Here is an 18,874-nt window from a genome sequence, read left to right as displayed (position 1 = left end):
GCGTTGGTATGTCGTTGTGGAGCCCAAGTGACCGCCGACCACGTTGTTGTGGAGCGCGGCAATTAGCTTGTTGTGGAGAACGGTGTTGGCGCCAATCCACAAGCGATCGCCTCTTTGTGACATATGCCTCAAGCCGATGCATGGTTCAGGAGAGTACCCCCTTCTCTTGGGACCGAAACCGGTGGTCACAATCTATGGGGTGTGTTGCCCCGAGTTGATGTTCTTTGAATCTCCTCGCACCACCCCAGTTACGCCTCGTATGGAGAGCTCGAGGACGGGCTTGGTGAGGGTGACACGTGGGACGATTACGGAAGAGCAGATTGTGCAACAGCTTAGGGAGTTGGTCTCAACCGGTTTTCAGTGTGCTCCCGTGAGACTTGAGGATCAGGTGCTCAGTGTAGATTTTCCTACAAGGGAGGATCTTGCTCGTCTTATTAAGTTTGGTCTGAGCAGGGTACCAAACAGCATTTTTGTTTTTGAGTTTGATGCATGGACTAAGCACGAGCCGAAGGGAACACCTCTTTGACAGATTTGGGTCAGATTCTTAGGGGCACCATCTACGCCTCTGAATGACTTTCTGGTTACGTGGAGTTTGGGTTCGCTGATAGGCAAGACGTAGCATGTGGATATGCCATTCACTCGCACTCAAAGGCATTGCTCGCTTTCTTGTCAGGTCCTCGAAGAACGTGTCGGCAAGGATCAACAGGTTTATTATTTCATTTCCATGCATGCCTAAGCACCTTGGCCTACAAAGATTATTTTTCAGTCATCAGTGGGACTGGTGACAGCTCTAGCATGCATGAAGACATGAGGTTCATGTTCTTGTCGTTCTCGTTGACACGTACGTACGTTTCTCCTCCGTCAGGTTCCTGGAGGAAGGAGCCGAGGATTTCCTGCTCAAGCCCGTCCAGCCGTTCGATGTGTCGCGCATCTACGGCCGTGTCCTCCGCCGAGCGCTGCGTCGTCAGGTTGCGCCGTGGACGGCATCACACGCTTGCGTATGGACTCTGTTAGGAATTACTCCATTTGTCCGGAAATATTTATCAGCGGAATGGATATATTTGATGTATTTTAATTCTAGATACATTCATTTTTACCCATTTCTACGATAAGTAATTCTAGACGAAGGGAGTACTAATTAAGTTGTAATTATATCATGTAATCCCCGCTTCGTAACTAACGGACGGTTAGCATACATTGCTAACCGGCGCATCCCTTACTATAATATCATCAGTAATGAAGAGTCGTTGTTCGTTCATTTTGCAATGGACTACTGCTGCCGAGGGCAATAAGGCCAGGATGGGAAGAAACCGCAAAAACAAAAGGAGTTACCATTAATCACATCTACTCCCTCCCTTTCATATTACTTGTCGCTGATTTAATACAAAGTTGTACTAAATCAGCGACAAGTAATATAGTACAACTTTGTATTAAATCAGCGACAAGTAATATGGAACGGAGGGAGTACCAAGGAGACGACGCCAACAACAACGAATTTATCTCTTCTGTTGAGCAAACGTTCGTCAACGAGAACAAGATTTTTTTTATAGACAATATAAGGCTTGAGATGATGGCTTTGAATTAGTGAGGCCATCAACTGACTAGAATTACAGTCAACATTAACACCTTACTAAAACAGAAATAAAAGCCAATGGCCAAAAGATACAAGGTGCCTGGCTCAACCTGGCAGTCGGGTCAGGTTTGACCGGGTCGACCTCTCCCAAACCCATGCCCGAATAGCTTATCGGGTCTACCATCCACCCACGACCCTACCCATGGGCATACAATCAGACCCATGCCCATACCCATCGGGTAACCCGACCCAACGGGTTGCCCATCGGGTCTGGCCGCACTGCACTTATGGCTGCCTTCTGGTAGTAGTTCTGTTATATAAGCATCGATGCCTTCACTTCTTTGTTTCACTAGCGAGGTGGTACTATTAGGCGCCACCGAGCCAGCCAGATGCTTTTTTTAGTAACGCCAGCCAGATGCATGAAACCATAGGGCTAGCATGGGCCTATGGTTGAACTAGTCAAGTCTTGGGCCGAATGAAACATCTGGATGGTTGTGTTCTTATGAGCGTGAAGACTGAGAGAAGGAAACGCATCCATCCATATTTATTTCAATTTAACCACAAGTCAGTTAATCGGGCAACCCACCGGGTGACTCATGGGCAAGAACTTATGCCCATACCCTACCGATGACTAATCGGGTTACCCATCGGGGTTATCCATGGATGAAGATGCCGACCCATACCCTACGCATTTGGATCGGGTGCCCATGGGCGCCGCCGCCCATGGGTCGGATTGCCGGGTTGATGCCTGGCACACAGGCTGAAAGAAAACAAAGAGGCTCCGCTTGTCGAAGAGCTTGCTCGAACACCGCAGCAGAAGACATGAGCAGCAGCAGGGGACCGAGAACAATGCGCACACACCTATTCCTCGCCGAAGAGGGACCCTACCCCCTCGTCTTGGCTCGAAGGACGTCGCACCGTCGAACTTGTTCACCCTAGAATGAAGACAGGACACCGCACGTGACCGCCTTGCCCGCACCAAGCTCACTTGACAATTCCAACGTTGCAAACCGGCGTAGGCAAAACAAGAGCGAGCTGAGGTAAGTCGGCCCGTACTAGTGCTAGGATTCATAAATTGCCTTTTCTTTTGTAGGAGGGGAATAAAATTGCCCAAGCTACTGCTGGGTCGTGCTACCCAAATACTTGGAAGATCAGAGGTATTCCGTCAAAAAGAAATGGAAGATCAGAGGCACTACTCAAATAAATTGGAGAGCAGACCAAATTGGTAAATTATGTTTTTTCTTATCTTTACCTAATATATATATTTATCTTTCTTTTTTTAATAATAAAACACGGATTGACTTTGTCGGGTTCACCGTCACAATACGCTTCTTCTCGTGAATTTACCCTTTCAGTTTTTTCACCTATATTATTTTCTACATCCGAGGTGGTACTATTGTTCCGCGGTCGTTCTGTCTTACGTTATTGGGATGGGCCTGACGTTTCCATAAGCAGCAGCCCAGACTCATCGGTCGTTGGAATTGCTGCCCCGCACGGGAAAGCGGGGGTTTCCTTCCCCGCCGCGACCCCATATCCCTCCGCTCTACGGTGCCCCTCCTCGCTCCACGGTCGCGGAATCCGGATGAGATCGGCAGGATCCGCTCTCGGGCGAGGGTTTTCTCTCTATAAGTCGCTGCCTCGACCCATGGGAACTCCGACGAACGGTGTACATGCCGGCAGCCGGCGGGCCGGCGGATCGGCTCCAGCCGCGTCCACCCTCACCTCCTCGTCCATGACCTACTCTGCCCGGACGCCCGAGGTGACCGCGTGATGTGAGTGCGTGTTGCTGTGTGCTTAGCCTGTGTGCGTTTGCCTGCCGCTGCGTGCGTGTGTCTATGTGTTGCGTGTGTGCTGATGGAAGTTTTGCTGCTGCTTAGCACTTCCCTATACAATAGATAGAAGATGATTTGTATGTTCTAAATTCTTGCAGATTGAACTGACTATTGAAGGAAATATGCCCTAGAGGCAATAATAAAGTATTATATATTTCCTTATATCATGATAAATGTTTATTATTCATGCTAGAATTGTATTAACCGGAAACATAATACATGTGTGAATATATAGACAAACAAAGTGTCACTAGTATGCCTCTACTTGACTAGTTCGTTAATCAAAGATGGTTATGTTTCCTAGCCATAGACATGAGTTGTCATTTGATTAACGGGATCACCTCATTAGGAGAATGACGTGATTGACATGACCCATTACATTAGCTTAGCACCCGATCGTTTAGTATGTTGCTATTGCTTTCTTCATGACTTATACATGTTCCTATGACTATGAGATTATGCAACTCCCGTTTACCGGAGGAACACTTTGTGTGCTACCAAACGTCACAACGTAACTGGGTGATTATAAAGGTGCTCTACAGGTGTCTCCAAAGGTACTTGTTGGGTTGGCGTATTTCGAGATTAGGATTTGTCACTCCGATTGTCGGAGAGGTATCTCAGGGCCCACTCGGTAATGCACTTCACTATAAGCCTTGCAAGCATTGTGACTAATGAGTTAGTTGCGGGATGATGTATTACGGAACGAGTAAAGAGACTTGCCGGTAACGAGATTGAACTAGGTATCGAGATACCGACGATCGAATCTCGGGCAAGTAACATACCGATGACAAAGGGAACAACGTATGTTGTTATGCGGTCTGACCGATAAAGATCTTCGTAGAATATGTAGGAGCCAATATGGGCATCCAGGTCCCGCTATTGGTTATTGACCGGAGAGGTGTCTCGGTCATGTCTACATAGTTCTCGAACCCAAAGGGTCCGCACGCTTAAAGTTACGATGACAGTTTTATTATGAGTTTATATGATTTGATGTACCGAAGGTTGTTCGGAGTCCCGGATGTGATCACGGACATGACGAGGAGTCTCGAAATGGTCGAGACGTAAAGATTGATATATTGGACGACTATATTCGGACACCGGAAGTGTTCCGGAGAAGTTTCGGATTAAACCGGAGTGCCGGAGGGTTACCGGAACCCCCCCCCCCCCCCCCGGGGAAGTATTGGGCCTTAGTGGGCCTTGAGGGGAGAGAGAGGGCAGCAGCCAGGAGGTGGTGCGCCCCCTCCCAGAGGAGTCCTAGTTGGACTAGGAGAGGGGGGCGCAGCCCCCTTTCCCTCTCCCTCTCCCTCTCTTTCCTTCCCCCCTTCTTTTCCTAGTAGGACTAGGAAAGGGGAGTCCTACTCCTACTAGGAGGAGGACTCCCCCCCTCTCCTTGGCGCGCCCCATAGGCAGCCGGCCTCCCCCTTGCTCCTTTATATACGGGGGCAGGGGGGCACCTAAGAACACACTTGATATACGATATTTTAGCCGTGTGCGGTGCCCCCCTCCACCAGATTACACCTCGATAATACCGTCGCGAAGCTTAGGCGAAGCCCTGCGTCGGTGGAACATCATCATCGTCACCACGCCGTCGTGCTGACGAAACTCTCCCTCAACACTCGGCTGGATCGGAGTTCGAGGGACGTCATCGAGCTGAACGTGTGTAGAACTTCGGAGGTGCCGTGCGTTCGGTACTTGATCGGTCGGATCGTGAAGACGTTCGACTACATCAACCGCGTTGTGATAACGCTTCCGCTGTCGGTCTATGAGGGTACGTGGACAACACTCTCCCCTCTCGTTGCTATGCATCACCATGATCTTGCGTGTGCGTAGGAAATTTTTTGAAATTACTACGTTCCCCATCGGTGGCATCCGAGCCTGGTTTTATGCGTTGATGCTATGCACGAGTAGAACACAAGTGAGTTGTGGGCGATATAAGTCATACTGCTTACCAGCATGTCATACTTTGGTTCAGCGGTATTGTGAGATGAAGCGGCCCGGACCGACATTACGCGTACGCTTACGCGAGACTGGTTTCACCGTTCGGAGCACTCGTTGCTTAAAGGTGACTGGAGGGTGTCTGTCTCTCTCACTTTAGTTGAACCGAGTGTGGCTACGCCCGGTCCTTGCGAAGGTTAAAACAGCACCAACTTGACAAACTATCGTTGTGGTTTTGATGCGTAGGTAAGAACGGTTCTTGCTAAGCCCGTAGCAGCCACGTAAAATATGCAACAACAAAGTAGAGATCGTCTAACTTGTTTTTGCAGGGCATGTTGTGATGTGATATGGTCAAGACATGATGTGATATAATGTGTTGTATGAGATGATCATGTTTTGTAACCGAGTTATCGGCAACTGGCAGGAGCCATATGGTTGTCGCTTTATTGTATGAGATGCAATCGCCATGTAATAGTTTTACTTTATCACTAAACGGTAGCGATAGTCGTAAAAGCAATAAGTTGGCGAGACGACAACGATACTACGATGGAGATCAAGGTGTCGAGCCGGTGACGATGGTGATCATGATGGTGCTTCGGAGATGGAGATCACAAGCACGGTGCTTTGGAGATGGAGATCACAAGCGCAAGATGATGATGGCCATATCATATCACTTATATTGATTGCATGTGATGTTAATCCTTTATGCATCTTATCTTGCTTTGATTGACGGTAGCATTATAAGATGATCTCTCACTAAAATTTCAAGATAAAAGTGTTCTCCCTGAGTATGCACCGTTGCAAAAGTTCTTCGTGCTGAGACACCACGTGTTAATCGGGTGTGATAGGCTCTACGTTCAAATACAACGGGTGCAAAACAGTTGCACACGCGGAATACTCAGGTTAAACTTGACGAGCCTAGCATATGTACAGATATGGCCTCGGAACACAGAGACCGAAAGGTCGAGCGTGAATCATATAGTAGATATGATCAACATAGTGATGTTCACCATTGAAACTACTCCATCTCACGTGTTAATCGGACATGGTTTAGTTGCTTTGGATCACGTAATCACTTAGATGATTAGAGAGATGTCTATCTAAGTGGGAGTTCTTAAGTAATATGATTAATTGAACTTAAATTTATCATGAACTTAGTACCTGATAGTATCTTGCTTGTCTATGTTAATTGTAGATATATGGCCCGTGCTGTTGTGCCGTTGAATTTTAATGCGTTCCTTGAGAAAGCTAAGTTGAAAGATGATGGTAGCAATTACACGGACTGGGTCCGTAACTTGAGGATTATCCTCATTGCTGCACAGAAGAATTACATCCTGGAAGCACCGCTAGGTGCCAGGCCTCCTGCAAGAGCTACGCCAGAAGTTATGAACGTCTGGCAAAGCAAAGCTGATGACTACTCAATAGTTCAGTGTGCCATGCTTTACGGCTTAGAACCGGGACTTCAACGACGTTTTGAACGTCATGGAGCATATGAGATGTTCCAGGAGTTGAAGTTAATATTTCAAGCAAATGCCCGGATTGAGAGATATGAAGTCTCCAATAAGTTATATAGCTGCAAGATGGAAGAGAATAGTTCTGTCAGTGAGCATATACTCAGAATGTCTGGGTATAATAATCACTTAATTCAACTGGGAGTTCAATTTCCGGATGATTGCGTCATTGACAGAATTCTTCAATCACTGCCACCAAGCTACAAGAGCTTCGTGATGAACTATAACATGCAAGGGATGAATAAGACGATTCCCGAGCTCTTCGCATTGACAGAATTCTTCAATCACTGCCACCAAGCTACAAGAGCTTCGTGATGAACTATAACATGCAAGGGATGAATAAGACGATTCCCGAGCTCTTCGCAATGCTAAAGGCAGCGGAGGTAGAAATCAAAAAGGAGCATCAAGTGTTGATGGTCAGTAAAACCACTAGTTTCAAGAAAAAGGGCAAAGGGAAGAAGAAAGGGAACTTCAAGAAGAATAGCAAGCAAGTTGCTGTTCAGGAGAAGAAATCCAAGTCTGGACCTAAGCCTGAAACTGAGTGCTTCTACTGTAAGCAGACTGGTCACTGGAAGCGGAACTGCCCCAAGTATTTGGCGGATAAGAAGGATGGCAAGGTTAACAAAGGTATATGTGATATACATGTTATTGATGTGTACCTTACTAATACTCGCAGTAGCACCTGGGTATTTGATACTGGTTCTGTTGCTAATATTTGCAACTCGAAACAGGGGCTACGGATTAAGCGAAGTTTGGCTAAGGACGAGGTGACGATGCGCGTGGGAAATGGTTCCAAAGTCGATGTGATCGCCGTCGGCACGCTACCTCTACATCTACCTTCGGGATTAGTTTTAGACCTAAATAATTGTTATTTGGTGCCAGCGTTGAGCATGAACATTATATCTGGATCTTGTTTAATGCGAGACGGTTATTCATTTAAATCAGAGAATAATGGTTGTTCTATTTATATGAATAATATCTTTTATGGTCATGCACCCTTGAAGAGTGGTCTATTTTTAATGAATCTCGATAGTAGTGATACACATATTCATAATGTTGAAGCCAAAAGATGCAGAGTTAATAATGACAGTGCAACTTATTTGTGGCATTGCCGTTTGGGTCATATCGGTGTAAAGCGCATGAAGAAACTCCATACTGATGGAATTTTGGAATCACTTGATTTTGAATCACTTGGTACTTGCGAACCGTGCCTTATGGGCAAGATGACAAAAACACCGTTCTCCGGAACTATGGAGAGAGCAACAGATTTGTTGGAAATCATACATACAGATGTATGTGGCCCGATGAATATTGAAGCTCGTGGCGGATATCGTTATTTTCTCACCTTCACAGATGATTTGAGCAGATATGGGTATATCTACTTAATGAAACATAAGTCTGAAACATTTGAAAAGTTCAAAGAATTTCAGAGTGAAGTTGAAAATCATCGTAACAAGAAAATAAAATTCCTACGATCTGATCGTGGAGGGGAATATTTGAGTTACGAGTTTGGTCTACATTTGAAACAATGCGGAATAGTTTCGCAACTCACGCCACCGGGAACACCACAGCGTAATGGTGTGTCTGAACGTCGTAATCGTACTTTATTAGATATGGTGCGAACTATGATGTCTCTTACTAATTTACCGCTATCATTTTGGGGTTATGCTTTAGAGACAGCTGCATTCACTCTAAATAGGACACCATCGAAATCCGTTGAGACGATGCCTTTTGAACTATGGTTTGGCAAGAAACCAAAGTTGTCGTATCTTAAAGTTTGGGGTTGCGATGCTTATGTGAAGAAACTTCAACCTGATAAGCTCGAACCTAAATCGGAGAAATGTGTCTTCATAGGATACCCAAAGGAGACCGTTGGGTACACCTTCTATCACAGATCCGAAGGCAAGATATTTGTTGCTAGAAATGGATCCTTTCTAGAGAAGGAGTTTCTCTCGAAAGATGTGAGTGGGAGGAAAGTAGAACTTGATGAGGTAACTGTACCTACTCCCTTATTGGAAAGTAGATCATCGCAGAGATCAGTTTCTGCGACACCTACACCAAATAGTGAGGAAGTTAATGATAATGATCATGAAACTTCAGATCAAGTTATTACTGAACTTCGTAGGTCAACTAGATCAAGATCCGCACCAGATTGGTACGGTAATCCTGTTCTGGAGGTCATGTTATTAGACCATGGCGAACCTACGAACTATGAAGAAGCGATGGTGAGCCCAGATTCCGCAACATGGCTTGAAGCCATGAAATCCGAGATAGGATCCATGTATGAGAACAAAGTATGGACTTTGGTTGACTTGCCCGATGGTCGGCAAGCCATTGAAAATAAATGGATCTTCAAGAAGAAGACTGACGCTGATGGTAATGTTACTATCTATAAAGCTCGACTTGTTGCGAAAGGTTTTCGACAAGTTCAAGGAATTGACTACGATGAGACCTTCTCACCCGTAGCGATGCTTAAGTCTGTCCGAATCATGTTAGCAATTGCCGCATTTTATGATTATGAAATTTGGCAAATGGATGTCAAAACTGCGTTCCTGAATGGATTTCTGGAAGAAGAGTTGTATATGATGCAACCGGAAGGTTTTGTCGATCCAAAGGGAGCTAACAAAGTGTGCAAGCTCCAGCGATCCATTTATGGACTGGTGCAAGCCTCTCGGAGTTGGAATAAACGCTTTGATAGTGTGATCAAAGCATTTGGTTTTATACAGACTTTTGGAGAAGCCTGTATTTACAAGAAAGTGAGTGGGAGCTCGATAGCATTTCTGATATTATATGTGGATGACATATTACTGATTGAAAATGATATTGAATTTCTGGATAGCATAAAGGGATACTTGAATAAAAGTTTTTCAATGAAAGACCTCGGTGAAGCTGCATATATATTAGGCATTAAGATCTATAGAGATAGATCAAGGCGCTTAATTGGACTTTCACAAAGCACATACCTTGACAAAGTTTTGAAGAAGTTCAAAATGGATCAAGCAAAGAAAGGGTTCTTGCCTGTACTACAAGGTGTGAGATTGAGTAAGACTCAATGCCCGACCACTGCAGAAGATAGAGAGAAGATGAAAGATGTTCCCTATGCTTCAGCCATAGGCTCTATCATGTATGCAATGCTGTGTACCAGACCTGATGTGTCCCTGGCTATAAGTTTAGCAGGGAGGTACCAAAGTAATCCAGGAGTGGATCACTGGACAGCGGTCAAGAACATCCTGAAATACCTGAAAAGGACTAAGGATATGTTTCTCGTATATGGAGGTGACAAAGAGCTCATCGTAAATGGTTACGTTGATGCAAGCTTTGACACTGATCCGGACGATTCGAAATCGCAAACCGGATACGTATTTACGTTGAACGGTGGAGCTGTCAGTTGGTGCAGTTCCAAGCAAAGTGTCGTGGCGGGATCTACGTGTGAAGCGGAATACATAGCTGCTTCGGAAGCAGCGAATGAAGGAGTCTGGATGAAGGAGTTCATAACCGATCTAGGTGTCATACCTAGTACGTCGGGATCAATGAAAATCTTTTGTGATAATACTGGTGCAATTGCCTTAGCAAAGGAATCCAGATTTCACAAGAGAACCAAGCACATCAGAAGACGCTTCAATTCCATCCGGGATTTAGTCCAGGTGGGAGACATAGAAATTTGCAAGATACATACGGATCTGAATGTAGCAGATCCGTTGACTAAGCCTCTTCCACGAGCAAAACATGATCAGCACCAAGACTCCATGGGTGTAAGAATCATTACTATGTAATCTAGATTATTGACTCTAGTGCAAGTGGGAGACTGAAGGAAATATGCCCTAGAGGCAATAATAAAGTATTATATATTTCCTTATATCATGATAAATGTTTATTATTCATGCTAGAATTGTATTAACCGGAAACATAATACATGTGTGAATACATAGACAAACAAAGTGTCACTAGTATGCCTCTACTTGACTAGTTCGTTAATCAAAGATGGTTATGTTTCCTAGCCATAGACATGAGTTGTCATTTGATTAACGGGATCACCTCATTAGGAGAATGACGTGATTGACATGACCCATTACATTAGCTTAGCACCCGATCGTTTAGTATGTTGCTATTGCTTTCTTCATGACTTATACATGTTCCTATGACTATGAGATTATGCAACTCCCGTTTACCGGAGGAACACTTTGTGTGCTACCAAACGTCACAACGTAACTGGGTGATTATAAAGGTGCTCTACAGGTGTCTCCAAAGGTACTTGTTGGGTTGGCGTATTTCGAGATTAGGATTTGTCACTCCGATTGTCGGAGAGGTATCTCAGGGCCCACTCGATAATGCACTTCACTATAAGCCTTGCAAGCATTGTGACTAATGAGTTAGTTGCGGGATGATGTATTACGGAACGAGTAAAGAGACTTGCCGGTAACGAGATTGAACTAGGTATCGAGATACCGACGATCGAATCTCGGGCAAGTAACATACCGATGACAAAGGGAACAACGTATGTTGTTATGCGGTCTGACCGATAAAGATCTTCGTAGAATATGTAGGAGCCAATATGGGCATCCAGGTCCCGCTATTGGTTATTGACCGGAGAGGTGTCTCGGTCATGTCTACATAGTTCTCGAACCCAAAGGGTCCGCACGCTTAAAGTTACGATGACAGTTTTATTATGAGTTTATATGATTTGATGTACCGAAGGTTGTTCGGAGTCCCGGATGTGATCACGGACATGACGAGGAGTCTCGAAATGGTCGAGACGTAAAGATTGATATATTGGACGACTATATTCGGACACCGGAAGTGTTCCGGAGAAGTTTCGGATTAAACCGGAGTGCCGGAGGGTTACCGGAACCCCCCCCCCCGGGGAAGTATTGGGCCTTAGTGGGCCTTGAGGGGAGAGAGAGGGCAGCAGCCAGGAGGTGGTGCGCCCCCTCCCAGAGGAGTCCTAGTTGGACTAGGAGAGGGGGGCGCAGCCCCCTTTCCCTCTCCCTCTCCCTCTCTTTCCTTCCCCCCTTCTTTTCCTAGTAGGACTAGGAAAGGGGAGTCCTACTCCTACTAGGAGGAGGACTCCCCCCCTCTCCTTGGCGCGCCCCATAGGCAGCCGGCCTCCCCCTTGCTCCTTTATATACGGGGGCAGGGGGGCACCTAAGAACACACTTGATATACGATATTTTAGCCGTGTGCGGTGCCCCCCTCCACCAGATTACACCTCGATAATACCGTCGCGAAGCTTAGGCGAAGCCCTGCGTCGGTGGAACATCATCATCGTCACCACGCCGTCGTGCTGACGAAACTCTCCCTCAACACTCGGCTGGATCGGAGTTCGAGGGACGTCATCGAGCTGAACGTATGTAGAACTTCGGAGGTGCCGTGCGTTCGGTACTTGATCGGTCGGATCGTGAAGACGTTTGACTACATCAACCGCGTTGTGATAACGCTTCCGCTGTCGGTCTACGAGGGTACGTGGACAACACTCTCCCCTCTCGTTGCTATGCATCACCATGATCTTGTGTGTGCGTAGGAAATTTTTTGAAATTACTACGTTCCCCATCAACTATTTGTTATCTCTTCTCTCTAGATCAGAGAAGATACTATTTTTTCAGAAAAAAAGGAAAGTAGGATTTGAACGCCATCCGCGAGTCCTCCATCTAAGAGGTACCCCATCCTATAAACATGAGTACTAGATTTTGTATAATCAGATCATGAATATCCTGGAAGTAGCATGCTCCCTTGCTGTTGTAATTCGCAGCGTGTACTTTTGCTATTGTACTATTGCTTGACAATCTGGTCTGGATTTATGATATTTAGTAATTATGTGATTTGTATTTATGTGTTGTTAGTTTGATCCAATTGGAACTTCTTACTGTTCAAGAATGATGCTTCATGATGTAAAGATGTTCAGTTTAAGTGGGAGCCGTGAAGGGCCTAATCTGTGCACTCTTAAGTTTCAGAAATATGGTAGTAGTCCATATAGAGTACAAGAGCTGACCAATGTGGAGGCGTGGAGCAGACTGACAATGGAAATACACAGGCTAATGCCTTTATTCTCCATGTTTGCTAAAAGAGAGCTGCCCAGGTCTCCTGTGTCTCTCCCCTTGCCCCCGTGCTCTCTCTCTCTCTCTCCCTCTCTCTCTCCCTCTCCCTCTCCCTCTCTCTCTCTCTCTCCCTCTCCCTCTCCCCCTCTCTCTCTCTCTCTCTCTGAGCTCTTCTCATCTCACCGCCGTACTTCGTTTACAGGAGCAACCATGGATGCTCCGCGTTCAAGGTGTACAAGGCCGATTTGGAGTGGTTCCCTCGCAAGCCCCTGCTATTCCCCACCTCTCGCGGGGTTCTAGGCAGGAAGGTGAGTGGGAGCACCATATGTCAGGGAGTTTTGGTTTAAAGAGAGATCACTGGGGATGAGTTCACAACCATGTTCCTGCTCATTTTTGGCGATATGGTTCAGAGAGTGGTAACTATTTGGTCAAACAAACATCTTCCTGTCTTGATATGCCTTTTTATTTTTTGTTATTTTTGAGAACTTTTAGTACATGTCTTTGTCATAGCTAGAACTTCTGACAACTTTGAAGCAAGAATGTTCAGAGAAATTGTTCCATGGAATAGCTAAACGATAATACTATTATTGATTTATGATAGTTTGCACATACAGAAATAGATATATTCAAGCCTGTAATGGCTAACAGCCAAAAGTGCGAATCTATTCTTGATACTCTTTTCCCCTTCTCTTAAAATCATCATATACAAATTATAAGCTTTCTAACATCTGCATATTTCAGGTTTCCAAGGAGGTACAGATAGCAAAGTTCAAACAATTCAGTGCAGCAGCAGCAACACCTCCAAGGTGAGAAATATGTTCCTATTTATCCTTCTTTGCTAGCTGTGTTCCTCTGTCGGGCATCGACCATGATCTCCATGTCGCCACTATGGCCATAGCTCCTCGGATCCAGGACGCTGGGCTCGCATGGTCTAGGCCACTATCGATTTGTTTCTCTTGGTCGATGGCCTCTTTCGCCTATGGTCGGATCTGCGCGTCAGCGTCCACAGGAGGACTAGGATCTGGCTGTGCTCCACGACCATCACAACCAAGCCGGGGAGCGCCAGAGATCACAACTTGAAAATTTTAACTGCAATATTTGTTGGTCAGTGTCCTCTGAAATTGTTTGTAAGGTAGTGCTCTATTCTGTATAGCATCCTTGGAAGATTGTGTGGTGTGATGCTTTATTTATAAAGCGGGGCGTATAGCCCTTTTTGTTATTCTGTATAACAAAGGGAAAGAGCCTCAGTTTGGTATAGCAATGGGGGTGATCCTTCGTTGGAAGAAACATTAGACTTACTGTTTTTTTATACTAGCATAGTGTTGGTTGTTAATTTTAAGTGTATCATCAGTTTTTTCAGCCAATGAAGTTATGCTCACGACATGGAGAACTTCAAGGACAACCTGCCTGAACAGTTTCTACCTGATTATTGAACTAGGCCATTTACTATACAAATAGTTATTTTGTTGCAAGTTACGCCCGTTGCTTCTAAATACTACACTTTTGGTTGCATTTTGCAACTAAGAATGACACAAGCAGACTCTAAAACATTCGAGCAATGCCCAAGGTTAGTGCAGGAAGCATAGTAGTTTGCTTTAGTAGAAATTATATTCCTTTTTTCCACTACTGTGAACATGGACGTGAGTAGGTAATTTCTCCTAAAAAAACCTAATTAATGTATTGTTGAACCTAATTTTGAGATGATTTTTATTCTACCATTGTACAGTGCACATTAGCATCGTCTAAATACATATGTCTCTGGGGGTTTCTTTTTGGTGGCAAATTGATTCTTGCAATCATAGCGGAAAGGCCAGCAATAAGGCACTTTACACTGATGAAATTTGCATAAGTATTCCTCTTTGTGATACGATTTCACCAAAAGTTTCAACATTAAGATGTTTACTTAGTTAAACCCGAACTGATGCACCCACCCATACATGTATAAGCTCCAAAAAAAACAATATGCAAAGAATTTTTCAGCTTTCGGGCTATAAGCATTAGACATTTTCAAAAGAAATGCTGAATGTTAGTATCAATTGAATCAATTTGACCTTAACACAGTGCAGGTACTGTTAAATCTATAGTTGTAATTTATTCATCTGTAACTTGATTTTCTTTTCACTTCTGTTTTTATAAATTCATGTAGTCGGCTATAATAATGATATTTTTTTTTCTTTTGAGAGAGAAATTGTGTGTCTGCTCTGGTTTCAGTTTTAACGTCAGCTCGTTACAATCCGTAACTACTTATAGACTACTTCATCCGGATGGGTTTGCAACTTTGTGTACAGACTGCTTCAACACTTCTATTTTCTATAGGACTTGGATTAATAATCTCCAACAATATGGTCATGCTTCTTATATTCACTTTCAGTTCTAAATACATTTGTGCTTTTCTCTATGTTGTACTACTAAACTATGTGTGCTCAACTGAACATAAAAATATGATGGGGTGGTGGTTTCAGCCATAGAAAGAATTGATGTGGAGAACAAAGGAAATTTTCGACGGACGAAGAACTCGCTCGAGATGCTTCAGTGATGATTTTATATAGCATTTTATCTAAACCTGGGTTCCTTCTTTCAGACTGGGCGGTGCCATATGATGTGAAGCCGGTGTAATAACTTTTTCATTTGGCATCAGTGGACAATGGTGATGTGGCAACCTTTTAGACAATTTGCCACCTGTAACACAATGTAAAACCTCATACGAGCTGGTTGCCTTCTTGGTAGTTGTTGCGGCTTCTGAATTAAGTGTACCGCTATGTTTAAAACGCCATGATCAGAAGCTATGGTAGGTGTATCAATTGTGGGTGGCTATTCCTAAGATTGATTCTTATTGGGTCAGGGGCATGTGATTTCGTTCTCCCGGTGCAACGCACGGGCCCTTTTGCTATTAATTAATTTTTTAATAATAAAGCACGGATTGACTCCGTGGGTTCACCGTCACAATACGCTTCTTCCCGTGATTTTGCGCTTTCAGTTTAATAAATTTAAAACATATAACGAGGTGGTACTAAAACGGTTTCGTTCGCTGACAATTGTTTCGGAGCGTAGTCGATGTTGGGCTGGAGCCAGGCGAGTCTGCTCGGTGGCCCATAGCTCGTCCGCCCCACACAAGCCATTCGGGCACGAGTAAAAAAGACGTTTCGCTAGGTCCCCTCTGCGCCGCCATGCGCGTGAGATGCTCGTCACCTGTTTCCGCGCGCCCCACCGGAGAGCACCTGCCGGCCGCCGACGACGAGGGCCACGCCGGCGATCTCCTCTCAGCCCATCTGCCTCCTCTTTCCTCTCCATTATTTTCTTCTCTCTCCGCCTCTTGTTCATTCGTGACCGCCCGAGCTCGCCCAGATCCGGTCCGTCACCGGTCGTCCGTGGCGCGAGCGCCGGGCCTCCTCCTCAGTCTCCTCGTTCTGCGCCGCCCCTATTGCACTGCGCACACGCGCTCCGGAGCCATGGCCACCATTTGTCGAGCCGTGGGATCGACGCCCGACCGGCGCCGCGACCGGCCTCTTGCGCAGCTCCCGGCCGCCGTCCCCTGTGCCTCATCCCGTGTCTCCCCACCTCGCCTGTGCAGCACCGTGGCTGCACATCTCCAGCGCCATCTGCTACAGCCCTGCGGTCAACCGCCTGGACGCCATGGGCAGCGGCCATGGACCAGTTCGACAAGACCATGGTGCTTGCGGGCGGAATGCCCCTCGCCGCCGGCACTATGACAATACCCTCTGAAGATGTGGGAGTCCATGGACACTCTCGTGTGGCACCTGTGCATTGCCTTTGAGGAGCACGATGACTACCTGGAGGCCAAGCCGTTCGGTGTGACCGTCATGCCCGTACTTTCCTGCCTCCTCCCTGTCCTCCCCTCTTACTCTCAAACTCGAGCACCAACTTGACGGCAAGCACCAAGCAGCAGCTCAGCCAAAGCCCGGTACTCTTTCTGAATTTCCTTTGTACCCGCAACACATATCCGTTATGTCTGATGCTGAATTTTGGACACAGAAATACATTGAACGGACAACAAGTGCTGAACCGGTTCACGGACTAGCCTGATTGATTCAATCCCCATGTGCTTGTATCAATGCCTGCAAGGGAGCAAGCGTACTGGAGGGATGGTTGGACGGAGAGTAATTTGCTACAAAGCTTTATTATTTATGGTTATTTCCTGAATCCCTGATATAATATACAATGCATTATGTAGAAACCAAAATGATGTTCATAGAGATCCGTTCTTACCGCGTTTATGACATTCATTTCTGATTTGAGAAAATTGCTCAGAATTAGGTGAATATCATTTATGCTTGTGTCATCTCTTTCATTTTATGGTTTAGCACCAGTCGCCAACTATGGTTACCGTGTGCGGCTTGAATCAAATGGCATGTGATTGAGCAAATGAACGAAATATAGGTGAAACATTTATTTTTTAGAAGAGATGGGTGCTACGTACTTCCATTCAAGTGTTCCCTTTAATTTTTCATAGTTTACATTGAGACACAGGAATTGCTTAAAGCATGGATTTGACTGCAGTGTTGCTGGCCGGCATCTCCACCATTCATCTTGTCATTGACAGAAACCCCATCTTGTCACTGATAGAACCCCAGGCTCTTCCACCTACAGCAAACAAATAAAAGGACTTGATTTATGGTCTTGTAAATTGGTTGTATCCTCGAGTCAGGGTTGATATATGTCCTTGCATGAGCAAGTTGACGTATCTACATGGAAGGTTACTACAGCACTACACTTATCTTGCAGACGTTTTTCTTTTACTGAAAATAGTAGGTGAGTGTTAATCTTTTGCAGGTTCTGTATTTGACACTATTTTGTATGTTTAAAGGATAAAATTTTATGGCTCTTTTCACTTCAGCAAGTGAACAACTTGGATCACTTATGATATTCGTTGTGCTATACTTCTAACTGAAATATGTAGTGCAGCGCATGTTACACTATCTGCTTGTCCAGAAACTGGAACAGCCAGCCGATGTTCGGTAGTGGAGTATCCTTATATTTATGTTGATAGTTGTCGAGGATTTGTTGGGTGTCACCTAAAGGACACTTCCTATGGCCCTGTTGCAACGCACGTGCTCTTTTGCTCTGGTTGATGGAGAAGTTGCAGTAGGCTGAAGACATCATCAAGGCCGAGGACCAGGAGATGAAACGGTGAGTGACAGAGGGTGTCGGTGCATGATGTGGCAGCTGTGCAGTCGACCAATGAGTGTTGGTTCTCATACCTTCAGGTTACGTAGAGAAACTACACATATCTGCACAATGTACTAATCGTGCAGTGTGCTTTGATGTAGAGTGGTGTTTTCCATGTTGTTGGCATAGGAGTACTGATCAATGTGAGCTTCAGTTACAATGGCAACATATGATCGAATGCCCATGTATCATAATTTATGGTGTACCTGACATTCGGAGCCTATGTCCAATACTTTTAGCTGTGTATTCTGATCTGTGATCAAAATTTGTAATATGGGCAGATGGAGCTAATGATATATTCACTCACAAGGTAAGTAGTTGATAGAATCATGTACATGTGGGAAGATCAGGTTTTCCTTTCTAAATAATCATTTATATGTTACTAGCGTACATATCAATATTTTTATGGTTGATTAGCATATCGGCTGAGGACATGACTTTGCTGTCATCAAGGCCATGGACGGTATTGTGGTCTCCCATTTGCGAGCAATTTGGCAAATTGCCCCATATTTCCTGGGACATTGCTCTAACACCACATCTTTCTTTTTTATTTGATTCAGTAATACACTTTGATGATAACTGGATAGAATATCACAAACTGAGTTTTTCTCACTTTTCATGTCAAGCCCACACATCATATTTTGTTGGATGATTTTGCCCTAAGTTGTTTTTACCTAGCGACCTGGACTCCTGGTTCAATCGAAACAAAAACAAGCGAGACCTACGCAGACGAAGCAGAGGAACAGAGGCGCCATCTTGCCGTGCTTCCTTCCCAGAGCGCCATACCACGGCGCGCCTCCTCCC

At 45.1% G+C, this 18,874-nt stretch overlaps 1 long non-coding RNA gene across 7 annotated transcripts; it reads left to right on the top strand.

Annotated features, from left to right (window-relative positions):
• The first annotated feature begins 3,032 nt into the window (after positions 1–3,032).
• Positions 3,033–15,656, top strand: LOC109750007 (uncharacterized). 7 transcript variants are annotated; one of them, XR_012184243.1, is made up of 6 exons: positions 3,048–3,345; positions 12,427–12,503; positions 12,800–12,924; positions 13,086–13,191; positions 13,625–13,689; positions 13,884–14,216. It is a non-coding gene; the product is annotated as an uncharacterized lncRNA (long non-coding RNA). The 7 variants fall into 7 exon arrangements; XR_012184247.1 differs by having other exon boundaries at positions 13,796–14,216; XR_012184244.1 differs by having other exon boundaries at positions 3,051–3,345; positions 12,794–12,924.
• Positions 15,657–18,874: the final 3,218 nt, after the last annotated feature.

This window comes from Aegilops tauschii, chromosome 5 (genome assembly GCF_002575655.3).
Source record: "Aegilops tauschii subsp. strangulata cultivar AL8/78 chromosome 5, Aet v6.0, whole genome shotgun sequence".
Taxonomy (NCBI): Eukaryota; Viridiplantae; Streptophyta; class Magnoliopsida; order Poales; family Poaceae; genus Aegilops; species Aegilops tauschii.
This window is presented reverse-complemented; position numbering and strand designations above follow the sequence as displayed.